This window comes from Echinops telfairi, unplaced genomic scaffold (genome assembly GCF_000313985.2).
Source record: "Echinops telfairi isolate 266 unplaced genomic scaffold, ASM31398v2 ScPeMD7_2;HRSCAF=8, whole genome shotgun sequence".
NCBI lineage: Eukaryota > Metazoa > Chordata > Mammalia > Afrosoricida > Tenrecidae > Echinops > Echinops telfairi.
Genome location: NW_022103898.1, coordinates 15,740,845 through 15,746,379, shown reverse-complemented (window position 1 = coordinate 15,746,379; position 5,535 = coordinate 15,740,845).

The window sequence follows — 5,535 nt, the reverse complement described above, 5'->3', positions numbered from 1 at the left end:
GATTCCGGGAACCCAAGAGGAAAGCGAATTTTGAGAATGATGAGGGCAACAAATGTATAAGTGTGCTTTACACAATTGATCTATGTATTGTGATGAATTGTATGAGCCCCAATAAAATGATTTAAAAAAATTGCCTGGGAGCTCTTCAGCCCTGCCAAGCTGAACCGCAGAGCAGTCTATGAAACTGCTCCTCCAACTTCTGGAAGCAGATCACCAGGCCTTTCTTCCCAGACGCCTCCGAGTGAGTCTGAGCTGGTCATCTTGCACTTAGCCGTCAAGTGGATCATCGAGTGATTCATCGAGTACAGCTCCCAGAAGCTCCAGATCGCAGTAGCTTTCCCAAGTTCTGTAGCTTCCTCTTTGAGATGTAACTTTGAGAGCTGGCGCGAGCATGGCGGTGTACACTTACAGGAATGTAGCTCGTGTATGTGTATTTTATTTTTGCACTTATCATTATAAATGTAGTCTCCCAAACAGCCTTGATTTCACTTGTCAAGATGCTGCGTTTACTGTGCTCCATGGGACAGCTGAGGTCAGCGTGACCTTGTACTGACCGAGGGCTCAGATGGGAGCAGGGCTGAGACTGGCACATCTGCAAGGCTCTTGCTTCATCGAGCATTTATCTAGCCTGAGCTACTTTAGCGCACGCATGGCAGCTGATGTCCAAGAATGTTGATCGATTGTACAACCACAATTCATTCCTTGAACAGGAGAACTGCATGTACTATTGTCTGCCCAGCCCTAGAAGACGGTTTCAATCCTCCCGGTCACCCTCAAAGTGATCAAAGCCAAAATGCTGCTCAAGTTTGCAGACAACCATGAGAGCTCATTGTCCTACAGCTAGTTATGTACTGGTCCTAGTCCATCAGACTCCAAGTTGATCGTTCGTGTCTGCCCACTGTCTGGCCTACCCTTGTAGCTTAGATGTTTTTTTCTGTGACTTCTCCTCGCTCTGCATATCTCTTTTCTCCAAGCTTCCTGGTGACATGGTTAATTATTTATAAATGAACATTTAAATGCACTAGAATAAGTGCTATTTAAAGGAACCCTGTGGTGACTCATTGAGTAATTAAAATAATCATTTATTCCATAAGCATTTATTGGCCTCTCGGTGTGCATGAGGCACTGCAGGGAGGGGGTGGTAGGAGAGGGTACAAAGAGAAGACATGGCTCCTGTCCTCGGGAGCTGCACCACTTCTCCTTTCATGCAGCACACATGTATTCTGCTTCTAGCATACATGTATTCTGCTTCTAGCAGGCATCCAGAAGGATCACTGGGGGTTAGGCCTTGGGCCATTATCGAAAAGCTGGTGATTCAAACCCACCCACCAGTTGCTCCTCCGGAGAAAGGTGAGGGTGCCTGGTCCCATAAAGAGTGACAGTCACAGGAACCCCAGATAAGTTCACTAGGAGTCAGAATTGACTTGCTGGCAGTGGGATTGGTCAACTTCCAACTAAGGAGCGATGGTGGTCCAGACAGTTAAGCACTTGGCCTCTACCTAAAAGATGGTGGTTTAAACTCACCCTGCAGCTCCTGGGGAGTAAGACTCGGTGCTCTGCTCCCATGAATAGTACAGCCACGAAAACCCGATGGGCAAGTCCGCTCTGTCACACGGAAGTTCTCTGCACCAAAGAGACTGCATCACCCAACAGCAAGACGTCAGACAAAGTGCTGGGCAAACAAAGGGAATACAGGACACTCCTGTTGTCCTCAGAACACTCACAGGCTTGTGGGGAGACAAGCAAGCAGATGATTCCTACGCAAGCCTTCTGGTGACAGCCCTGCTGGAGATGGAGTCTCTGAGTGGTACAAGTGGTTAATACATTGGCTGCTAACCACAAGGTTGGAGGTTCAAGTCTACCCACCCAGAGGTTCCTCAAAAGAAAGACTTGGCAAAATCCTTCCCACAAAAGGAGCCACTGCCAGCCCTCTGGAGCACAGTGGTACTCTGACACACACACAGGGTCACCAGGAGTCGCCATGGACTTGACAGTAAGTGGTTTAAGGAGGGTTCAGGAGAAGTGATCTGTGACCTAGGAAGGGCCTTAAAGCTGCCTGGGACAGAGACAGGGATTCAAGAAAGCTTCCTAGGACAATGGCCTGCACTGTCCTGGACACAGAACAAGATGATGCCATAGACCAGCACTTGAGGGAGGCACTGAGGGTGATGTTATTAGGTGCAATCACATCCGTTCCGACCCAGAGGGACCCAGTGCACATCAGACGAAACACTGCCAGTCCTGCTCCATCCTCACAATTGTTCTTATGCCTGAACCTGACTTCAGCGTCTGGGGGCCCTTCCTCTTTTTTACGGCCCCTCTGCTTTACCAAACATGATGTCTTTCTCCAGGGATTGACCTTGCCTGATCACATGTCCAAAGTATGTAAGATATGGTCTCACCATCCTTGCCTCTAAGCAACACTCTAGCCGTGCTTCTATGACAGATCTAGTTATCCTTTTAGCAGAGCTTGGTACTTTTAATAGTTCTCTCCAGCACCACAGTTCAAAGGCATCGGTTCTTCTTCAGTCTTCCTTATTCAATGTCCAACGTTCACATGCCTGTGAGACCATTGAAAATACCCTGGCTTGGCTCAGGTGCATCTCAATCCTCAAAGTAGCCTCCTTGCTTTTCAATCCTCTACAGAGGTTTTGTGCAGCAGATTTACCCAAGGCAATTTTCCTCTGATCTCTTGACTGCTGCTTCCATGAGCATTGATTAGGTTCTAATAGGATCCTCGTTTTACAGTTGAAAAAAGGGATGCAGGTAGAAGTCACTGCATGCCCAGTGAATGTGTGCTGATGGGCAAGTGAGACAATAATAGAAAGAAAGCAAAGAATTAAAGTCATTCTAAGGATCCCTAGTGGTGCAATGGCCTGCAGGCTTCCTATGAGACGGCTCCACGACAGTGACAGTAGGTAACCACTGCTTCCGACCATGCCCCTCGACCACCTCTTGTGGAGAATGGGTCTGGTACTTCTATTTCCTCTGGGTGGAGTGATATGTAAGACCATGGAGGTGAATTCATATGTGTTTCTGTTCCTGTCCACCCTGACTTTGGTTGGCAACAGGATTTCTGTTGCTGATGTGCTCACAGATGGAAAGGGGTGTCCTCTTTTGTTGCTCTCTAGATGCCTCGGATTGGGGGACAGCTGGCTCTTACAATTACAGCAGACTTGTTGCTGGGGTCTGATTCTAAAACGTTCCACACTCCATCCCAGAACCTAAGTTACTGCTGCCCTACTTATAGGCCCGGGATAAAAGTGGGGAGAGGATGTACTGAGAGCCCCTGCAGGAGACCTGGCCCTGAAGAGATAGCACCTTCTAAGGTCCCCCACCGACTTGGACAGAAGGCTCCCAACCTATCCATTCCCAAAAGCTGCTTATAAGGTGTACTCCCCAGGAAGGCGGAGAAAGAGCCTCTTCTCTGAGGCGCCAGCTAACGTCCTGGAAATAATTGCAAGATCAAAAGCTGCATGAAGGCAGGGGATGTGCAAACTCTGCAGCAGATTTTGCCAGTCCTCTCGGATCACAACTGTGCCACTCCAATAAGACTATTGGGAAATGGTGCATACTTACACTTACTACTACCTCTCTGACAGTTTGCCTTACTGTGGTGGCTCTTGCGTATTGCTATGAGGCTGGAAGTTGTGCCAACAGTAGTTCAGATACCAGCAGGGTTGTCCATGGTAGACAGTGGAACTTCCAGACTAAAGCAGGGAAGGAAGGAAGTTTTGGCTTTCTGCTTCCAAAATTTAGTCAATAAAAACCCTGTGGATCACAAAAGACTATTGTCCCACAGAGTTCTGGGAGACGAGTCCCGTAGGTTGAAAGGTACTCAAAATAACGTTTCTGCAGTGATAGCTTCAAGTATACCAATGATCATGAAGATGGTGTAAGATTCAGCAACATTTCATTCTGCTCTACATGAGTTGGAGTCAACTTGACAGTAACTAGCCACAAGAGTAATTGTAGTTAATGTTTTATTCAGCCCTTATTAGGGCTAGGCTCTACGCTAATGCATTACCGGATATAAATCTTTCAACAACCCAATGAGAGGCCAACTAATAGCGTGGCTCTCATTTTGAGGAAACCACAACTCAAGTAGGCCAAATGTCTCGGACATGGTCTCATCGCCATGACATACTTAGTTGACCATGAATTTGACTCCAGGGCTGTGTGACTCCAAAGTTGCTATATTATTCATTCAGAACAGGAGTCACTCCCAGATTGGGTTGACCAGATGGCCAAATTCTGGGACTTTGAAGCAGGGAATCTCAGAGTTATAGTTGCTCTTTATCCAACCAAGCTACAACAGACCGTTCTAGCCAGAGTGTAAATGCAGACAGGGAACCATCCACGATTAACCTAAGGATCCAGCAGAGGTGACCTCCCCTCCCTGCCCTTTCTGAAAACACTCTGAGCTGCTGTTTCAAACACTCAGAGGGTCCATTGGTTACTGAAGAGCCCCTGGTCACTGTCTGAGCAGTCGAGGCACTGGCTCACAGGCAGTTGTGCTTATCCGGACCTTACTTTCTTTCTCAGTGGATTTGGGGATTTGATTAGATAAACACTGGTAATTTGGCCAATCTCGCTTGGTCAGATCTTCTAGAAGAGTGCTCTGCAGCAGGTAAGAGTGTTCTCAGTCTGGGTTGTCCAACAGGATAAGCACTAACCATGCGTGGTTGTTAATACTTGAACTGTCGTCTGGTGCGACTGAGGAACTGAATTGCTAACTTTCTATGTTTGATTCATTCGAATTCAAATGACCACATTTACATATGGTGGCTGGCTACCATATTGGATACTGTGGTTCTAGAATGAATATTAAGAGAGTCCCTAAGTCCTTCGGGACATGGAAGTCAGTGATGGCTAAGGTTATTTATCAAGTTAGCTGAGCCATGATTCTCAGTGGTTTTGCTAGTAGGCAAGGGTGCGATTTGACAGTTATGTAATGATCATTTATCTGATGTGATGTGATGACTTCTATGATGAGATCTGTTATGAGAAGCCAATCAGTTGAAAGGAAGTTGCTTTCGGTTTGACGTCTTCCTCTAGTATATAAATGGATGTTCCAGCACATTCTGGCTTGCTCTGGATCCTGCATCCAACTCACCTTCATCTTGGGATTTGTCAGCCACCTTGAACATGTGCACCAGCAGCCTTACACCTGCTGACCTTAAACTCATCATTCCTTGGAGCTACATAAGTCAGGAGAAGCCTCCACCCTAACATCTGACCCACAGACTTGAAATTTGCTGGTCTTTACAAACAAGTGCACAAGCCATTTCCTTGAAATAAATCTCAAACTCTCTCTGAATATATGTATCTTTTCCTTTTCTTCTCTAAATATCCCACACTCATCCATCATCTGTTTGACCATCACAACAGCTCTCTGGAGCACATCTCGCCATTGCCATATCACAGACTGTATGAGTCTAGGTACTTTGGAGAAACAAATCCACAGCAACTCATGTATAAGAGAGAGTTTTATGCAAAGAAAATGTGCATCACGAAAACATCCCAACCCAATGC